General features: G+C 46.2%; 1 long non-coding RNA gene across 1 annotated transcript; it reads left to right on the top strand.

The window, feature by feature from the left end:
• Positions 1-9700: 9700 nt before the first annotated feature.
• LOC127301248 (uncharacterized) lies at positions 9701-16964 on the top strand. Its single transcript, XR_007851944.2, has 8 exons — positions 9701-9935; positions 10092-10246; positions 10736-10826; positions 10913-11048; positions 12021-12239; positions 15096-15251; positions 16672-16737; positions 16846-16964. It is a non-coding gene; the product is annotated as an uncharacterized lncRNA (long non-coding RNA).
• Positions 16965-17203: the final 239 nt, after the last annotated feature.

Here is a 17203-nt window from a genome sequence, read left to right as displayed (position 1 = left end):
TTCAGCTTAAAAGGCCACAAGCGGGCATTTGGTGGGCCGTCCGTTTATAGGTATATCTTTGAGATATTGTTGAATCCTGGAGGACTTATCTTTGACCCTGTGCTGGTACATTGAGCATTTATTGTATTTGAAAGGTTTCACTATTGTATATTAACATTATAAATGTAGGAGGTCAGAAATGTAAGGAAGTACTTAAAGTGTGATTCACCCTTTTTGGTTTACACTTATATATTCGCATTCTCTATCTATGATTTTGAGTTCTTAAGTAAAATGAAGTTGCTTCTTTTGTTCTAAACTTGTACAGTCTGCCAATGATCACTGTTTTCAGAAAGTATGTGTAATGATATATTTATGCTGTTCTCTCTATATAAAGAAAAGCATTACATAGAAATTGCATTTTTTTTGTATAGTTGCCACTTGAAAAAAAAGTCAATTATTCAAATTTGTATTTTATGCAGCAGTTAGTTCTAATTCAGCATTGGTGCTTGATCCCTAACTGAATTTTAGCTGCAGATATTTCGATTTTGTATTAATCCGATGTGAAGGCTCCCATCCTTTACTTCCAAAATACCTTGGAATAAGATGCATATAACTGTATCAGGGACAAATCATACATATGTATAAGCTAATAAGTGTTAGATCCTGCATATGAATTTGATCTCTGCCTTTATCCTTTATATTGGTATAATGCCATGTCATCATTTGCCTGATCCTAAGTTTCATGCAGGACAGAGACATGGAAAATAGCAATGAGCCAAACCCAAGACACCAATCTGGATCTCAAAACTGCCATGACTACTTCCATGGGCATCGCCGGTACGGGGAGGAGCGATTTGACAGCGACCGCAACGAGTGCTTCCTCCAAAAGAGATGGGGAACAATTCAAACGGAATGCAACAAGTTCTAGACGGCGTATGATCACGTGAAGCGGATTCCTGTTAGCGGCATCGGCATGATGGACTTGGTATAGTTCTTAACCTCAACTCGTTCTTTCGTTGTTTGCATATATGTTTGTCATTGTTGTCTCGCTTTGCTCTAGGTGTGGCAAGCTTTGGATTTCTTCAAAACGGCGAATGGGAAGGATCTTTAGCTTCTCTCATTGTTGGAAGGAACTCGAGGGCACCCCGAAGTTCCAGGAGGGGTACATGGCGAGCTTGGTTGGCAGCAAGACTGCCAAAGATGCCATGGTCATTGGCCTTGATGGTGGCTAGCCTTGTGGTAGCTCCGCTTCTATTGCAAGCCGTCCACGAGGCCACAAGGCAACCAAGGCCGACATGAAGCGTGATGCTTCGGCCATGCAATTGGTCGGCACCTTGAAGGAGATGTATGCTGACAAAGAGGTGTCCACGGACAAGAGGGATGAGAGGAGGCGCCAGGAGAAGGAAGAGGACATGAAGACCTACTTCGATGTCCAAAAGAGGAAGCTTAAGCTTGAAGAGGTCAAGGCCAAGACAAAGGCTAGGGAAGTTGAGTTCAAAGAGAAAGAATTGGAGCTCATTGCAGTGGCAAGGGCCAAAGAGGTAGAGCTGAAGGAGAGGGAAGCTGAGCTGAAACGGCAAGCCGATGACCACATGATCATGACCGCCGACTTGACCACCATGAACGAGGTGAAGAGAGATTGGTTCTAGAAGAGTCAGAAGGAGATCCTATAGCGCACAAATTGAGTTGACAATCTCAATTTGTAATTTTAATATTTGTTCAGACTATGACACATTTCGTTTCTTAGTCATGGAACATTTTATTTGATATTATTCTATATTTTTTAGATATTATTTATAAATCTGTGTGGCCAAATGACCTATTTCCTAAAGAAATAGACCAAATGGCAAAATGAATATCCGCGTGTTCGCACGGCCACCCAAATGACCCAAAACAGACGGTCCAACACGTCCATTTAGGTCGTCGCTTTGGAGAAACCCTAAGCGAGCACTAGTGGACGCCCCGTTCAACAACTACGGACAGGGGCGGGCAGACCGTGGAAGCCCACCAAAGCCCCTACATTTTCTCAGCATCTCCACTCGTCTCCCCGACGAGGCCCCCGAGCGACGTTTTTCCCATACGGACGGCGAAATTCGGCCCAGTCGAGCCCCCGGTTCCTCGTTTTCGTCCGGATTTGGCCCTTCATCCATCCGGCGAGCCCACGCCATCCTCGGTCCCCCGGGGCGCGCTCGGGGACTCCGGACGAAAGAATTTGGCGCGAAACGTCGTGTGGACCCTCGTAGTCGGCGACAGGAAAGCCAAACCCTATCGATTTCTCTCCAATTTTCTTGCATATCCCCAATCTCTCCCGCCGAATTTGTCCATTCTCCTCCTCGTCTTCCAGTTCCCGTCCTCGTCTTCTCGTCCACCACCGTTCTCCTCCCCGTCCTCGTCTTCTCGTCCGCCACCATGCCGCCGAAGGCGAGGAAGCCGCGGGCGTCGAAGGAGCGGCCGCCGGGTCTGTCCAACGCAGAGTGGGCGGCGGACGTCGAGCGGTGCCGACTCGAAACAAACAGCAGGGCGGAGAGGGAGAAAAAACTCGCCGCCAAGAGGGCGGCGGCGCTCGCCCAGGACGAGCAAGCGAGGAAGATCTCCATGCCCATGAGCATGGGCCATGCTCGCGGCGGCGGCGCCGCCATGTTCCCCGGCTAATGGCCGACGCAAGGTACAAGCAGTTCCCGTCGACTTTCTCCCCTTCGAGCTTCTCGCCGTCGTCGCCTGCCATGTTCCAAGAGGCCACCTACGGCCAACCGTCCAGGTTCACGCCGTCGCCGCCCGAGCTCGCCGTCGGCAACGAGAACCAGTACGAGGGCACCTCGCCGGCCCTGCGATGAGGGCCACTCGCGTTCGGTGCGATGGCGGCGCCGAACGACGAGGAGATCCACGAGATAATCACCTCCGGCTCCATGGCCGCCGCTGCGAGCCCAGGGTTCTTCATGGCCCACCGCTGCGAGCCCGGGGTTCTTCACGCAAGAGGAGGCGAGGGCGACGACAGCTGTCGCGGCGCGCAACGAGTGGGTGGAGGATGTGGCCGACGGAAGCCAAGCCGTCGAAGAAGAAGAAGAAGAAGAAGAACAGCCAACTCAAGCCGAGGTCGCCGACGACAACCTGTCGAAGGGAAAGAAGAAGATGAAGAAGGACTCGCCGCCTGCCGAACCGCGTATCAAATGGACGGGGAAGGAAGAGGAGTGTCTCGCCGAAGCTTGGATGACCGTGTCCATGAACGGCATAACCGGGGCCAATTAGTCGTATGACACATATTGGCTACGGGTGAAGCAGGCGTTCGACGAACGGAAGCTCGTCGATCCCTACTTCAACAAGACGACCATGAACCGGGGAGACAAGGCCATGGGCACCCATTGGGGGATCATAGAGACGGCGTGCAGCAAATGACACGGCATACAGGAGGAGATCAAAGAACGGCCGATGAGCGGCCACGACTTTGAAGCCAAGGTATGCTCCGTCGACCCTACATCACCGAGGTTAGCTGTCCACCGTGAGCTGACCCGTCTCACCGTACTCTTTTTCCCCATATGTGTCGTGCTTTCGACATGTACCAGGACGACACCGGCTTGCAGTTCAAGTTCCTGAACGTCTACTCCCGCATCGAGAAGTGCGAGAAGTGGGCGGAAACCCGCAAGAACCTCGCCAAGAGCAAGAACGAGCAGTACAACCCCGACGCTCCGGCGCCTGGCTCGTCGGATGGGCGCCCGGAACTCGGCCAGAAGAAGCTCAAAGACCTCAAAAAGATGGGCAATCCCGCCGACAGGCTGCAGGCGTCGTTCGACAAGTGCTGGGCCGACGCGAGGACGCACGCCGCCGGGAGGGACGACAAGTTCGACGGCAGGTGGAGGGAGATGCTCGCCAACCAAGGCGCCCGGATCGCTCTGCTGAAGACGACAGCGGCGGCGAAGAAGAGGAACACAGACTTGGCGTTTCTGATGGGCGGCAACACGAATCTGATGGACGAGGAGACGAGGATTTGGTACGAGGGCCACTGCAGCGACATCCTCCGACCCACTCCGGCCAGTTCTTCGTCGTCTCCTCCGGCTCCTACCTCGTCTTCCTCACCGGCTACGCCGTCGACTGCCGCCGCTTCGACCACGGCGTGTGAGGAAACTGGTCCGTCGGACACCGCCGTGCCAGGCGGGACTGCCGACGCCCTTGTTTCCGTGTAATTTCCCTCCGATCGCCGATCTGTGGCTGATCCTTTTGCTGGTCCTTTTGCCGATCAACTGGCCGTATTTGTAGCGGGACGACGATTTGTTTGAATTTCAACTATGTCCGCCGAACCGGGTGGACGACTGGAAATACGGTTCTCCCCACGACTTTATTTCGTCCAATCCGGCGGTTGTTTCGTCCGGATTTCGGGCGTGGCCATGCTCTTAGAGCATCTCCACTCGTTTGGCCTCCCCACGCCGAAATCCGGACGAAACTACCGCCGGATTGGACGAAATTAATTCGTGGGGAGAACCATATTTCCAGTCGTCCACCCGGAGTTCGGCGGACAAAGTCGAAATTCAAACAAGTCGTCGTCCCGCTACAAATTCGATCGGCAAAAGGATCAGCCACAGATCGGCGATTGGAGGGAAATTACACTGAAACAGGGGCGTCGGCAGTCCCGTCTGGCACGGCGGTGTCAGATGCCATGGTCGAAGTGGCGGCCGACGCCGCGGCCGCAGTCGACATTGAAGGAACGGCAGTCGACGTCGTAGATGGTGAGGACGACGAGGTAGGCGCCCGAGAAGACGAAGAACTGGCCGGAGCGGGTCGGAGGATGTCGCTGTGATGTCCCTCGTACCAATTCCTCGTCTCCTCATCCATCAGTTCCGTGTTGCCACCGCCCATCAGGAACGCCAAGTCTGTGTTCCTCTTCTTCGCCGCGGCCGTCGTCTTCAGCAGGGCGATCCGAGCGCCTTGGTTGGCGAGCATCTCCCCCCACCTGTCGTCGAACTTGTCGTCCCTCCCGGCGGCGTGCGTCTTCGCGTCGGCCCAGCACTTGTCGAACGCCGCCTGCATCCTCTCGGCGGGATGGCCCATCTTTTTGAGATCTTTGAGCTTTTTCTAGCCGAGTTCCGGGCGGCCATCCGACGAACCTGGTGCCGGAGCGTCGGGGTTGTACTGTTCGGTTTTGCTCTTCGAGAGGTTCGTGCGGATTTCCGTCCACTTCTCGCACTTCTCGATGCGGGAGTAGACGTTCAGAAACTTGAACGTCAGGCCGGTGTCGTCGTTGTACATGTCGAAAGCATGGCGCATCTGGGAAAAATAGGGCGGCGATCAGCTCACGGCGATCAGTACATGCAGGGTCGAAGGAGGAGGGACGACGTATGCATACCTTGGCTTCAAAGTCTTCGCCGCTCACCGGCGTTTTTCTGAGCTCCTCCTGTATGCCGTGCCATTTGCTGCACGTCGTCTGTATGATCCCCCAATGGGTGGCCATGGCCTTGTCTCCCCGGTTCATGATCGTCCTGTTGAAGTAGGGATCGACGAGTTTGCGCTCGTCGAACGCCGCCTTCACTCGAAGCCAATACGTGTCGGAGGACTGATTCGCCCCGGTTATGCCGTCCATGGACACGGTCATCCAAGCTTCGGCGAGGCACTCCTCCTCCCTCGGCGTCCATTTGATGCGCGGTTCGGCCGCCGGCGCGTCCTTCTTCCTCTTCTTCTTTCCCTTCGGCGGGTTGCCGTCGTCGACCAGGACTTGGGTTAGTTCTTCCTGTTCTTCTTCTTCGACGGCTTGGCTTCCGTCGGCCACATCCTCCACCCACCGGTTGCGCTCCGCGACAGCTGCCGTCGCTCTCGCCTCCTCTTGCGTGAAGAATCCCGGGCTCGCAGCGGTGGCCGCGGAGCCGGAGTCGATCATCTCGTTCATCACCTCGTCGTTCGGCGCCGCCGTCACACTTTTTGAACGGGAGTGGCCCTCGTCGCAGGGCCGGCGAGGAGCCCTCGTTCAGGTTGCCACCGGCGAGATCGGGCGGCGACGGTGTGAACCTGGACGGTTGGTCGTAGGTCGCCTCTTGGAACATGGCAGGCGACGACGGGGAGAAGCTCGAAGGGGAGAAAGCCGACGGGGAACTGCTCGTACCTTGGTTGGGCCACTAGCCGGGGAACATGGCGCCGCCGCCGCCGCGAGCATGGCCCATGCTCATGGCCATGGAGACCTTCCTCGCTTGTTCGTCCTCCGCCGCCAACGCCGCCCTCTTCGCGTTGAGTTTCTTCTCCCTCTCCACCCTGCCGCTTGTTTCGACCTGTCGCCGGAGCTCGTCCGCCGCCCACTCTGCGTTGGACACACCCGGCGGCCGCTCCTTCTTCGCCCGCGACTTCCTCCGCTTCGGCGGCATGGTGGTGGACGAGAAAGAGGAGGAGGAGAATGGAGACGGCTACACAAATCCGGCGGGAGAGAATGAGGATATGCAAGCAAATTGGAGGGAAATCGACAGGATTTGGCGGTCCAGTCGCCGACTACGAGGGTCCACACGACTCTTTCGCGCCAAATTTCTTTCGTCCGGAGTCCCCGAGCGCCTCGGGGGACCGGGGATGGCGTGGGCTCGCCGGATGGATTAAGGCCCAAATCCGAACGAAATCGAGAAACCGAAGGCGCAACTGAACCAAATTACGCCGTCTGGATGGGAAAATCGTAGCTCGGAAATCGTCAAGGAGACGAGTGGAGATCCTCTTATTCTTCCGTCGTTGGACCCAACACCTCGGGTGGGAGGACTGATTTTCAGCCAAGTCGGCTACCAAACTCTCTGGTAGCCCTCTTTCTGGATCCCCTTTCGTCCTCCCCGGCCAGACCCCAATTCCCTACTTCCCCTCGCGTCCTCACTGCCTGCCGCCGCCAATCAACCCTTTTTCAACGAGATCGCTGGCCACCCACTCTCCTCCGCCGCATCACCATGCCTCCGCGAACCTTAGCGGCCCGTCCTCGCGCGGCTCCGCAGGCTGGCGGCCATGGGGGAGCCGTACGCGACGGCAGGGCGCCCAAGAGGCAGCCGCTCGGCATACATTCATGCCTCCGCATCGAGGACGACCGTATCTCGCCGTTCCGTGACCGTCACCGTTGCGGCAGGGGCTGACCATTGCCGCGGCCTTGCCCACTAGTGGTCTGGGTGCTGGACGAGTTGGCGCCAGCGACGGCGGAGGTGCTCGAGGGTCAATCGCCGCCACCAGGCCTTCCGGCCGGAGAGCTTCACCGCCGCCGCAGCCGAACCTCTCTGGTGTGATCCGCTTCGCTCGTCGCCGGCTGCTCTGTAAGTTGCCGCCACCGACCTCCATTCCTCTCCAAGTACTTCAAAGTTCAAACCCAAATCAGCAAGATTGGTTTTTTCTGAGCGTGTTGGCTCTACTGTGTTGTTGTGAAAGTGAACGACTCAACCCAAACAGCGTCTGAACATGAGACGGAAAAAAGGGACTCAGTACAGTATTATGTTGTGATGCCTGATTCTTGATCTACATTGCAGCTTACTAGAAGGAATGCTTATTATGTGTGATGTCGGTTGCTCTCTACTACGTGGGATGCTCATTATATTTGTTATATTTCTTGATCGCAGCATGGTATTTACTACATGCTTAGTCCATCGTTTCATCTAGCTTAGTAGCATATATTTTGTTGTCCATGTTTGATTTTTGTCGAATGTTCAAAACTAATCGACTTGAGTATATCAAGAAATAGTAGAAATAGCGAGGTTTATTTTGGTCGACTTCACATATTCCTTGTGGCGGGCAACTTTTGATAGTTCTCAGACACCGAAAGCTATACCAAGGGCTCCTTTCTAATTTCTGAACCTTGATCTTTACACGACTGATGATAGTATGGAGCCATTAGTTACTTTTCTTTACCATTTGTTATCAACTGCTTGTGAGAATTTTAATGCTCACACTCTAGATGCTTGGATTCTGGCCATCTGTTTGTAACTCCTTTATTTACTTTGTTCCTGCAGCAAAACAATTCAGCCATGGGTAAGGACTAAGGACAAGTCTTGCATTAACATATATTGTGGTCATTGACTATGCCGACTCTGGTACATCAACCACAACTTGCCATGTGGTTTGAGAAGCAAAGCCACTGAGATCCCTGAGCACCCTCTCCGCGCAGCTACGCTTTCACTTTTGTTAAGTCAGAGTCCAACGCTCCCTAGTGTCCTGGAGTTGCTTCAAAAATATGGTCTTGCATTACACAATCTTCCTATTTTTTTTTTTTAGTTTTCCTGAATGCTCTTTACTGCACAAAAGAATTTCTCTGTTTGTACTTGCTGTCGAATTTAGATGGCTTGTCTAGTTGGAAATGAATTACACTTTGTTTTGATTAGTCCTTGGAATTAGTTCGAATCCACAAGACTCATATCTCTTTCTGTATTTTTGGTTTCGAAGGTACAAGCATGATATTAAACATTCCTATGAATCAAAGGAGCCGTGCTAATTTGTGAGGATGTTCACTGATTTGTTCTTCTTTTGCTTTCTGTGTGCTACCTCTTTTGAGGGCTGTAACCGCTAAACATTCTTCACCTTCTTTTCAATGAAATGAAACGCAAAGGCTTTTTGCGTTTTCTCGAAAAAAACATGAACATTTCGTAACCCATGTACTGATCATCCTTTCGAAAATACGTGCCTGGTGAGGGGGACTGCTGATCCTGCCAGGAAGAGTAGCCTCGGTATTTCCGTTTCAAAAAAAAGTAGATTAAATATGCATGTACATATAATCTTGATACTTATGCGTGCCAAATTTCAGGAAAAAATATGTATGTATGTGGCCTCCACAGAAAAGAGAACTACATAACTTGCATAGTAAAATCCTGTTCACCCTGCACTTTTATCTTTTTTGCCCAAGTTAGATGCTTCCGAATTTAAGTTTGTAAATTAGAACGTACATACGTGCATACATCCTCTACATGCAAAAGTTTACTTCGTATTTTTTCGATTTTATTTAGTATTTATTTCGATTTTACTGTTCATGTGGGATCAGGAGTACCCATGCTCTGAAAAATCATGTTGCGTTATTGTGTGTTTTGCTGATCCATTGTATCAGACCTAACTAGAACATCTAGATGCCTAAAGTTGGTATAACAGTGCCTCTTAACTGTTGGCTATCTAACCATATGCCAAGTCTCTTTATTAGGATTAGGAGTGGTTCAATTTAATTGCTTCTTTAGGTATAGAGATATTCCGCTGGTGAGTTTTCGATTACCATGTTCTATTGTGTTATGTAAGGCTCCATGTACGTCGACGTCGAAGGGATCATGGTTTTTTTTTTCCGAACGCCTTGCTAGTCATTAATGTATGGCTTTGGTTTCTTGCTAATCATGTCATCATGTGTCTATTTCCAGTCGCTTTCCTGTCTTATTCCCGTGTCTATGCGAAGGATGGATCTGAATCGTACTATGTAACTTCCCCAACAGTTTCGAGAATTTATTTTCTGTTTGTAATGCATTTCTATTATAAGTTGGTGATCATTAGTACCATGTATAGTAGGAGGCTAGCACTTTCTTCATTGCTAGCACTTTCTATGTGTATTTCTCTGTCAGGTTCAGTTCGTTACTGACAGTACTAGGATCCATATTGTTCCGTTGGTTGGTTGATTGATTTACGTAGACCGGTATCTAGTTGCAGCTTATTTGTATTATAAGTTGGCGATCATCAGTACCATGTTTAGTCAGAGTCCATCACTTTCTATGTATACTTGTGATACTCTGTCAGGCTCAGTTCATTACTGACAGTACTAGGATCCATATTGATGTGTTGGTTGGTTGATTGATTTATGTCGATAGGCATCTTGTTGCAGTTTATTTGTCTCGATCTTGTGGAATTGACACCAGAATCCTTGCCCTTATCATTTTGTGCCACAGGGAATGTGAAGGCCTTCTATAGTGCAGAAGGATACAATGAAAAATTGGTACATGAATGTAGCTTTCCAGGTCTCCCTTGGATTCAATCTTGAATGATGATCCTTCTGAGAAGAGGTTTGTTGTTCTGCCTAACCTAATAATCTTTAATTGCATTCCCAAACATTTTTACTTGAAAAAGATGTTGCATGTTAGATGAGTGCTTTATAAATAACCTCTTGCGAATAATTGAATCTGATGGAGTAAGTAATGCGCGGAGGGTGAGATTTGCAGAACTACCATGAACCACACGACCAAGGGTGCCTGATCCTGCTGCAGGACGAGGGTGAGGGGGCGCCCTCCTTCTCCATGCCGTACGTGAGCTCCTCGGCTCCGTCCAGGACGTCTCCTTGGACTTGCTTGCCGGGAACAAGGCCGCCACGAAGCCGGTGAGAACTTCTTGTCTTCTCTCTCTACCCGGTCTTGCAGGGCGCTTCCCTGAGTATAATTTTTTTTCAAGAGGTGACATGTGTTGTAGGATTGCAGTGTTGTTGTCCAGATTCGAAATTCGAAAATGGTTTTGTTGTCTAGAATCTTCTAGCTTGTAATGATGTAGCTACTAGAACCAAAACTTCTGTCTGAAAAGTTGATATGTTGCCACCTAGATCTTGCGATTTTTCATGGTTCAGTACTTTTTGAACACATTTGTAGCCTCCTAAAATTATGTCATATAAAGTTTGATCATGCTTGAACAGTTTTTGGCATATGATTCTCAATTATATTAAAAATTCTTCTCTAATTTGACCATATCTCATGCTTGAAAATATCCGAGAACGACAGGGCTAGAGAGTTTCCCTTGTTTTGTATTTTGTATTTTATACTTGTATGCCTCTTATGTCCTTTGCCATTGAGTTGACTTCATGGTTCCTTCCTTGTAGGGTCCAAATATGTTTTGGGTGGCGTCATGCAAAAGGTCAGACTCGCTGCGGTAGCAGATGTTTAGAACCTCGTCAACATCGGCGTTCAAAGGTATTGTCTTTTTCCTCTCCCAACCCTGCTACACTAATCATTTTGTCTTTGTACTTATTGAAATGGTATCCGATTTGGCACCCCAGCAGGAAGCTCTTCTGTGGCTGCTCACACCACCCGTCCCGCTAGTTCTAAGCCCTGGATGACTAGGACTTCCTCCAGCAGTCCGGTATCACCATCAAGTACGGCGGAGTAGATGTAATGTCCACCCCTGGTGCTTTGGTATGATATTCTTGCTGCACATGCCCATTTCTCTGTGCATTGTCTTCTTGCTAAATGCGAGTAAATAGGTTAAGGATCCTGTCGGAAATTTTGCTATGCACGTTTCTTTCAGCTGTGTTGACGTGTTATAGACAAGGGAACGAATTGAAGAGTACGTGGCAAAAAATGCTTTGATTGTTTGAGTCTTAAATAAATGCTTTCATAGTTTGCCGCTGGACCTGGAAGCCAGTTTGGTCATATACCTCTCATGATGGAAAAGAGCTCCATCCACTGGACCTGGAAGCCAGTTTGTTCATATACCTCTCCTAATGGAAGCCATTTTATTTTTTGTATCTCCTGTCAAAAATTAAAGTAAGATAGCATAAGTTCACCATCGTGTTTGCTTCAGTTTGCAAGCAGATTTGGTCCCCTGCATGCCTACAAAATAATAGTTAGTCACTTGCAACATTGGTTCCAGGTTGTAGAGATTCCCCATTTGTTTTTTTTTCCTCTTTGTATTAGTATTAAGCTATGTAAACTAGAAACGCGCTGTTTTAACTCATTCAAAAGTTCAAATTTGTGCGATGCTATCACCGCAAATGAACTGCTGTTGATAAAGCAAGCTCAGCCGATCAATATGACACACTTCCCCTGATTAATGGAAGAAAAATCGTTTTTTTTTTATTTTGTACTTTCCCAAGTATTAAGAATTTGCGTCACAGTTTGTTTTGACACCATCTGTTGCTCTAGAGAATATTGTTCTGTCTTTTTAGTTTCCACCCAACTGTCTTTTATGCAACTAGCTTTTTCATTGTTTAATCATTCTAACAGTTGAATCTTAGACCTAAAACCAAAAACTTCCTGCTCACATCTTATTCTTTGTTATCATTTTAAGTTATACCAGTTTATGTTTACTTTCACCAATCCTTTTCGCACTCCTGGGTTTCTTACAGTTGGTTTGCGGATTCTAAATTAACTTTTTATGCGATGTAGCTATTTTAGGAATTGCCGAATCTTCATGCAGTCAAGAAGAATCTGGAACCAAAAAATTTATGCATGATTATGCAGCACATCCATGAAGATGTTTCTAGAAACAGTTCTTGATTTGGATGAAAGGGTTGAGTGCAACTCCAAGATTGTAGCTGCTCCTTCACTTCACTGAAGTATGAGTGCTTTCTTCCAATTGTTGACCAAAGAAATGGGATCTACTTGGTACGTAATGATATGTAAACTGTGGGCAGGCATCTCTCTTTGTTACACCTTTCCTGTTGTTGATATGCTTTCAATTCGTAACTCCCTGTGCACACAATCTTTTTCTACTTTCTCCGCACGTGTGTTTTGGTGGGTGGGACTGAATTCGCCTTCAAATATTGCTGCGGTCACCTCTTCCTAATCTTTTAAACTGCGGCCATATTGTATCTTGTATAGCTCTTGGTAGATGCATTTTGGGGCGGCGTCACCTCCCAATGTTTGTGTTTCCTAATAATAAATTTAATGGTGGATATTTTGCTGTTTGTCAGTTTAGTCTCGTGATGTTATTCACAAGTTTCCTTATGTTTCTCTGGCACAACAGGCAATGTGAAACTGATGTTTCAAAAAGCGATGACATGGGACACGATAAACTATTATGTACATGTACTGCCTATGTGTTTAATTACTAATTGGAGGATATATATACATGGTACTGCTGACGTGCAGTATTCTAGAGAATATTGTTCTGTCCTTTTAGTTTCCACCAAACTTTCTTTTATGTAAAATTAATGCACGTGTGTTCCTCGAAACAGCAGAGAGTATTAAGATGGCTTCTCAGTTAGGTCATTTCTCGCTAGACAACATTTGTCTTCCTGATTGACCTGATGATTTTTTTAATCATTCCTTTAGGAAATACCACTATAGTAGATGTTTAATTCGTCGGTGCAGTCCTGGTATCTTCGTCTCCTTTATTGCTTGCTGCACTTGATAGCTCTTCTCTTGTTTTCTTTCTATGCTTAAGAAATGGTTTGCAGTTTCTAGAGAGGAGATGTCTTCTACTCTTCTTGAGAATCTACTGTTTTTTTTTTTCGTTAACTCTTTTTGGGAACCATTTATGATATTGTTAATGGTTGTTAGCTGTTTGAAGCCTATGTAGCAACATTACGACATTACTTTCTGCTATAATATTATATCAATATAAATGGCAGTATGAACACAATAGAAAAAGCACACCAGTACCAAAATATGAAACTTGAAATATTGAAAAATATACCGATGAAGTGTATTTAGGTCCTCGCATACGCAAAAGAGAGAAATAAATATTCACCTCCTTTTCTTGGTTGCTTTTAGAATTTGCTTTGCCAGAATGCAGGATGCTAGTGTCTATTCTTTTAGATGTTGAAGTTTTTGTTTCCACAGAATTCTAAAAGAAATTATGTGGCTGCTAGTTTCTGGCATGGATTGCAATCTTGATTTCATATGTAAGGAAGTCAAAGTTGCAACGAAGATAAGTTATAAATGGTCAGACTAAGAATAGTATATGTGTACACTATTTTTCCGAGACCACAGGGCAAGAGCTTCCCCCCTGTTTTATACTTTGTAATATACGTTGTATTCCTCATATGTCCTTTGCCACTGTGTTTGACTACCTGGTTCCTTTCTCGGAGGGACTGAATATGTTTTGAGGGTAGAAAGTCAGAGGACGATCTAGTTTTATTGCCATCGTGCCCTCTTATTTTCCTTAAGAAGTCTTGCCTAGTTCTCATTATAGGCCTCAACATGGAGGGAGGGTTTGTCCTTTTGTCAGTTTAATCATTGAAGGGTCATTTTTGCTCCCTTTTTCCTAGTTCTGGTTATAGGCTCATAGCTTGCAGTGAAGACCAAATGTATCTGATTTTCAGTTGCTTTTTTTTTTTTTGCTTTAAGTTCCTTTTCATGCACTTGTTTTTTACACCAACATAGGAGTATGTAGTCTAAAACTCTATACTATGTAGTCTAAAACTCTATACTACATTGGGCTTAACTGACATAGAACATTGTTGTACATCTCTTTGCTCCGTCATCACCTACTGAAGTCGGAAGCTTGATAAGTCTTGGGCCTGCTGAATCTTGTGAATTTTTCCATGAACCTTTTAAAATTAAGGTTTGTACTTCCAGCTTCTAAATTGAACCCTCTAATGTCAACAATGTTTTTCTAGCCATGAAGGCCAAGTGACAAAATCACATCGATCACTCCTCTTCCAGCCACAATGCATACATTCGTGTTGCTTCTCGAAGTTTTAAATGTACCTTTTTAGTTTCAAATCCCCACCCCCTCCAATTTTTGAGATGTTGCAGGGACTGATTAAGCATTGTTAGTGGTTTACTGCCCTGTATGGGAAAATCATTTTATCAACTGAACATAAGGGCATAATTACCCATGTCAGCTCCTTAGCATTTCCAGAGTGGTGATGAAATAGTTATCTTCATTATACGCGTATGCTGTATTTTCATAAAGGCGTCAATGTGATTTCGACAACTTCAAAAAGATTAGTTCCTGCCAATGGCCAGTTTACATTTGTAGATGACTGTGTTGAAGCTATGCCACCAGTCTTCCATGGCCTAACATTTATAATGCTCAATGAAGCCTGGGAGTTAGTCAACTTTCCTGCCTATGTCCATTAGCATTTGTAGATAACACAATGCTCAAGCTATGCCACCAGTCTGTCATAGGCTAAATCTATAATGCTCAATGAATCATAGGAGTTAGTCAACTTGTGAAAACTTATATTGGTGCTCTGCCTGTATGCTGTAGTTACAGTCTCATGCATTAATTTGACTTATGAGAGATTTTATGTCTTATCTCATAAAACCACTGGCTGGAAAAAGAGATTTTATATACATTTCACTTGTTGCTATAGTTGAAACAATCCATTAGTACATGTGAATGCTTTAATGTTGCTATTAATGTTACCTTCTAGTATGAATGAATATTTTTATGGTAGGTGATATTGGTAGATCGGGTCTATTCCATTGATTTGAAGCCTGTAAATTGGTAGGTGATATTGGAAGGAGTTGTTGCTGTGTTATTTAAGTGACTTCAACTTGTTTTTCTAGTAGGCATGCCATGGATTCAAAGGAAAAAAGGAGAAGAAAACGAGCATTATGGTTACTATGTGCATGGATTTCATGGCGAGGTGTGCACTTGAGGTCAGCCTGGCGTGAACTCGTGTATACATGTGCGATCGATCGGAGATTGGAGTGCATCCCGAGGTTGGTTTTCCTCTTTTATTTTGTTCCTCTTTTGAACTGCTTATTTTCGTTGGTTACAAGCTGTGGGTACAGATTGAGGTTTAGTTGGGGATGCTTCATTCTTTTTTGAAATTGCGCACATACATGCTTATGCTGTTTAGTTTATTAAGGATTTGTACTTGTATGTAGTAGTTCTGCTTCCTTGCTTACAAGTCGCTGTACCTGTAGGTAGTAGGGCAGCTTCCTCGTGTTTCATTCATGTCGCTGTATTCGCATGTTGAGGAATTAACCTGTGGTGGTTCTGTTTTGGTTTCAAATGATCTAGAGAAGAAAGCAAAAGGAAAAAAGAGTCCCAGAGTATTCTCCAGTTGTACAGTGAAATTATAGTTTTGAAATGATGCATATAGAAGTCAATGCTTTAGTTTCTTTTTTAAAGAACGGCTTCAGTTTTACCGAGTTCATAGTTTCTGTCATGGCTTTTAATTGTTATGATGATCAATGGTTTGTACCTTCGGTAGGAATGCCTGGCTGTTAGAGTGGCTATTCTGCGATGGATAATCTTTTGGTTTGTTCAACACATATATCAGAATGAACGGCTTTGGCTTTACATGTGTCGACACATTTTGGTTTTAGTTCCTAGATTTGTTGGACCTTACTGAGTTGGGCAGTGGACCTTACCTCGTAATTGTCGCTTGCTGAGCAAACATTCCTTCATGTTGATGCCTCGAGTAGCTCTAGAGTTTTATCTTGTTTGTGTGTCTGAGTAGTAGTTTCCATGGATTTGGATAAAAGAAACCATCTGATCTATATGTGTGAGGACCATTTAGTTTCTTCATAGTACATTATGGTCAAATTTTCACTTGGATGCTTTACGGTTTACTTAGTTGAGAGCATAGTTAACTGATGGCCAAATTTTCACTTGGATGCATTATGGTTTCCTTACATTAATAATTTTAGCAGGTTAGTGTCGTTAGAAAAGAAGATTGTGTTTTCGGAGCACTCATGACAGAGGAGATCGATGAGCACCTAACAGCCATAACTGCGCTATAGTCCTTGTGCACTCACTTGTTTTGTTCCATTACTAGCCAAGAAACAATGGGTTTACCATTTCAAGTGTGCATCCCGTTTGGTTTAATCTGGTATGATTTAGTGAGAGGTTAGTGTCGTATGTTTGAGGCATTTGGCATCTTGTGGCGTCACTATTCAGCTGTATAATTTTAAGGAGCAACATTTCCTGTTGGTTGCGCTCCTCTGCAGTAGCTCCTAGTTACTACATGGGTTCCATGCTATTCTTTAAGTTCTCTTAATCTCTCTCATTGGCTGCGCTACCACGTAGTAACTCATAATTTGATGACATCATTTCGACCGCGAAAGTATTAACATTATGTACTATTTTCATGATGCTGAATCTGATAACATCTCTTTCTGCCCGCCAAAGTAGAACTTGTCTTGGTTTGAGCAAAAATTTGATGACACAGTTGATAGCTGAAGATGAAGCTTGCCAGAGGTGAGATATTCCTTTTGAGGCATTTTGTACACAAGCTTTCTTTCGTTTTTGGGTCAGACATGCTGTGTTTCTTGCGTTCTGCATGACCGATTGTTGCAACCTACTCAGGTCTGGAGGATGAGAATGATGATGCCGAGTTTCGATGAAGGCGACTTGGATGTTGGATTGCTGGAGATGATATGAGCGAGCGAGGACGTGCATTTTGATGCAGAGGAGCTAGTCTAGGGTGTGTTGGTACCCTGTGTCTGTGTGTATGCAAATCCTGCAAGAGCACGTCATAAATCATAAGAGGCATAATATATGTTGTATGTATAGCTGGTAGGTATTTATTTTTCTTGGAAATTTTCATTTGCCGATGCTACAAAATAATCGAGGCAATTCTATATAATGTATCTTGGAAAGCTTGAGTCTGTAGATTAAAAAAACCAATCAGCAAGTCGTTTCATACTACTAGTTGCTAGTTTGA

This window comes from Lolium perenne, chromosome 5 (assembly GCF_019359855.2).
Source record: "Lolium perenne isolate Kyuss_39 chromosome 5, Kyuss_2.0, whole genome shotgun sequence".
NCBI lineage: Eukaryota > Viridiplantae > Streptophyta > Magnoliopsida > Poales > Poaceae > Lolium > Lolium perenne.
The sequence above is the reverse complement of the archived record's forward strand: the minus strand, read 5'-3'. Positions and strand labels throughout refer to the sequence as shown.